We start from the raw sequence: 4,309 nt of genomic DNA on the forward strand, positions 1-4,309 counted from the left end.
TTTCGGTGCGTGACTTTTCTTGTTGGACTATTATTGTAATCTTTTGCTTTTGTTTGCTGATTAGGATAGCTACCTGCTCTTTTCTGATTCATTGATTCATCGCTTTACTACTTCGTTGATTCGCCGATACGTATTTTTTAAATATTTTTTTTTTTTTAATTTCTTTATTAGTAGGGGGAGATCCCCCAGTGCCGGACAGCACCCAATACCGGACAAAGTCGAAGAAATGAGAAATCATGATCCAATCAAGATGGTGTATTAGAAGAAAAGGAAGCTATTATGGAGAGCTATGTTTGCGTAGAATAACACATCCTTGAAATATGCATGACTTTTCAAAAATGTTGAGATGTTTGAAAATTGTTAAAAATTTGACGTATCGCCCTAGATTTAAGCCTAATAAGTAATTAATTTGAGTATGGCAAAATAATTTAGATCACGCAAGCATGATCAGATATAATAATAATTTGAGAGTATGAATGTATTTTGTACCATATTTAAACTAAATATGATCAAAATTCAATTTTGGTCTAGCACCTCCTGTCCCCCAGGTTCGGACAACTTGATTTGTTACATGATATCTTTGTTGTTTTGGCACTAGTGTTTCAAAATACTTTCATTTTTCATGGATTTCATCGATTATGGTATCAAAGATGCAATAAAAATAAGAAGAATCAAAATTCAGAACAACGCATAAAATGTGTTGTTTTTCATCTTCATATATTATGAGAGGTTTTTTGATCACCAACTTGCAGACTTAGTAAAGCTCAAATTACTCTTGCAAGTGTTGCAAATGCATTGAATTGACAATAAAATACTATGAATTGAGTAAAAACATTCAATGATATACAAATTTTCAGAATTCGAGGCATTTCCAGATCGTGTCCGGTATGGGGAGCCTCCTTTTATGATGGGTCAATTTGGTACTAAAATACATCATCAAAATACAATGTCAAAATTCATATTTATGTTTTCAAATTTATTTTTGTATGCTACAAAAATCATTATATTTATCATAAATGGGCACCAAAACCACATAAAATCAATAGTTTCTGATTAATGATTTTAGCGGCTTAGGTGTCCGGTACTGGGGGATCTCCCCCTATCATTCTAAACATTACATTCATTTCTTATATCTAGGTGTTCTGTGTTATTAGACAACACTATCATCCTAATTTGGTAAAAAAAAATTAAGATTTAATTAACATTTTGTTAACAACATATTACATTTCATTTGCCGTAGCAGTTCAGATTTTTTACAGGTCAGTTGATTTCACCTGCTTATAAGAGAAAAAAAAGTTTTGAATATGCCTAACCTAACTTAACCTAAACATATAACGCATTAATCGTGGCAATAGAAGATTGTAACGATTTTTGCCTGAAATTATTAATTGTTTTATTCGACATTTGTTCCAATGTTTCAATATTGGATATTCTATGTAACTCATTGGTACTATACCAGGGAGGAAGCTTCAGAATCATTTTAAAAATTTTATTTTGAATTCTCTGCAGAGCTTTCTTCCTGGTATTACAACAGCTAGTCCATATTGGTACAGCATACAACATGGCTGGCCTGAAAATTTGTTTGAATATCAAAAGCTTGTTCTTAAGACAAAGCTTTGATTTTCTATAAATAAGGGGATAGAGACATTTTACATATTTATTACATTTGGCTTGAATGCCCCTCTCATCGTGACAACATGTCTACTAGAAGGTTTCAAATAAAGAGCTTTTGCTTTATGTGAGAATATTATTGGTTGAGTTTTGGAAGCATTAGGAGAAATCTTCCATTTTTGCAAGTATGAAACAAAAATATCCAAACTTTCTTGCAATCGGCTACAGATGACACGCAGGCTTCGTCCTTTGGCGGAGGAACAAGGATTTTTGACATCCCTGAGCAAACTCAGGTAAGTCAAATGTGAAAATATTGTATAATATTGATCCCAAAATGCTGCCTTGGGGAACAGCAGCTCTTACAGGAAGTCATTCAGATCTGGAGTTCTGATAATTAACCTGAAGTGTACGATTTGACAGATAACTTTGAATTATTTTAACAATGTATGTTGGAAAATTTAAGTTTTTTAACAAATCTTCGAGCTGTTTAGTAGCATATCTATAAGTAGATGAAACCGACCGCGTAGAGTTAGGAAAATTGTGGACGAGAACAGCTTTCCCGGGAAGCTCACGAGACTGATAAGAGCGACGATGGAGGGTGTGCAAAATTGTGTGGAGGTTTCAGGCGCACACTCCAGTTCGTTTGGATCCCACCGGGGACGACGACAAGGTGCTGGACTTTCATGCCTGTTATTCAATATTGCGCTAGAAGGTGTTATGCGGAGAGCCGGCCCTAACAGCCGGGGTACGATTTTTACGAGATCCAGTCGATTTGTTTGCTTCGCGGATGATATGGACATCGTCGGCCGAACATTTGAACAAGGATATGGACCATGCTCAGCGATGGAGTGTGCATTGGCATTCTTAGACTCACCACTCCCAAAGTTTTTACCTATTTCCCTAAATGAAACGGTTGGTACGGTTGTCCCCGTTTCTTCCTCTGCAAAATTTCAAATTTCAGTCTTCCATGTTATTCATATGTGAGTAATCTGATCGTCGTAATTTTTGGAATTATCTTCAAAACCCAAGTCTGCACAGTGGGCCTGGCCATTTTGATATTTGTATCATATTATCGATATGTTGTAAATACTAAGGTTGACAAAAAATACTGGAAGAAATTTCAGTATTTCTAGGATGCTTTTCAATATTGGCTGTGCAAGCACTTAGATTAGATTAGAAAATCTTTCCATGAAATTTTCAGAGCAGGAGTGCGTTTAAATTGCCTTCTCCTCACGTTTTCAGAACAGATCAAGAGTTTAAGATCATCGTCTATAATCACGGATTCAAATTTTACTTCACATTTTGGAATTGCAATGCCATTAGCTTCAACAATGGAATTCGTTAAAGTTTCAAGAGCAATGTCAATATCAAGTTTAGTTTGTAGAGAAATGTTAACATCAAGACTAATATCGATATCAGTTTCATTTATATTCCAGTCGGTTCAAATATAATTGAAAGTAGAGCTGATAGGATTGAGAATCGCTTCATGGGATATTTGAAATGTAACAGGGACATGATCAGAATCAAAAGTAGCATGAGTTGGCTACAAAGGTGACTAGAGTCAGTTAAGACAAAATCAATTGTAAAAAGGTTTCTAGAAGAGGAAAAACAAGAGCACTCATCAAATAAGTTTCTACCATTGGAATTACTTTGAGAATTATTTCATGAGCGATGTTAGGTATTAAAGTCACCAATGACAAAAAACTTTGACTTATTGCGAGTCAATTTTCGCAAGTCAGTTTGGAGCAAGTTAACTTGCTGCCCAGAGCATTGGAAAGGTAAATAGGTAGCTATGAAAAAATATTTACCAAGCTGTGTTTCAACTGAAACATCCAATGAAACCTTTAGTTTCAAATGACGAAAACAGTTGATATTTTATAAACAAAAATATTCTAATTTAAAATATTTAAGTTATTCCTTGGATTTATTAGAAAAACGTAATTCAATAACAATTTGGTTAGTAAATTTTACACCGACTTGGACTGCTTCAGTCATAGTGGTGGCTTTGAACATTGCATCAATCATTTGATTCAATTGTTCAGTTACAAAAATAAAATCAGAGGGAGACATATTACTTGAAATGGGTACCTTATCTGATAATTTTCCGTTAAGGTTTTCGGTAGACGAAGAGGCGGAATAGAAGTTTCCTGTAGCGGCAGGTTTTTTTTTTATTTGATTTGAAACAATTAGAACGCTTACTCATAGTATGCAACGATATCGACATAGGATTTCCCTTGGGTAGATTCATTCAAAATAAAAAAAACGGCTGCCCGACGGAATAAAATTAGTTTGTGAATGATTATAATTTTCCTGATGGGTATGATTCTTAATCAAGCGGTCGTTAATTGAAAAATGAGCATTGTTCGATACTCTACATGGGAAATTCCGGTAACGAAAAACATGACCGTTCATCTGCCTGGCACGAGCTTCGATGACTCTCCTACGCGAAGGGCAATTCCAAAAGTTAGACTAATGTTGCCCCCCGCAATTCGCTCACACAAACTTTGTGGTATCATCCTTCACAGGATAGACGTCCTTAGCGTGAGAAGAACCTCCGCAAATCATGCATTCGGCATCCATATGACATGGTTTGGTACCATGACCCTACTTTTGGCACCGACGGCAATAAGTGGGGTTCTGGAAATTTAGATCACTTTTGTTAAAGTGAACTAAATAATATTCTTGAGAAAGCTCTTTC

Source organism: Aedes aegypti, chromosome 3 (assembly GCF_002204515.2).
Source record: "Aedes aegypti strain LVP_AGWG chromosome 3, AaegL5.0 Primary Assembly, whole genome shotgun sequence".
Lineage (NCBI taxonomy): Eukaryota > Metazoa > Arthropoda > Insecta > Diptera > Culicidae > Aedes > Aedes aegypti.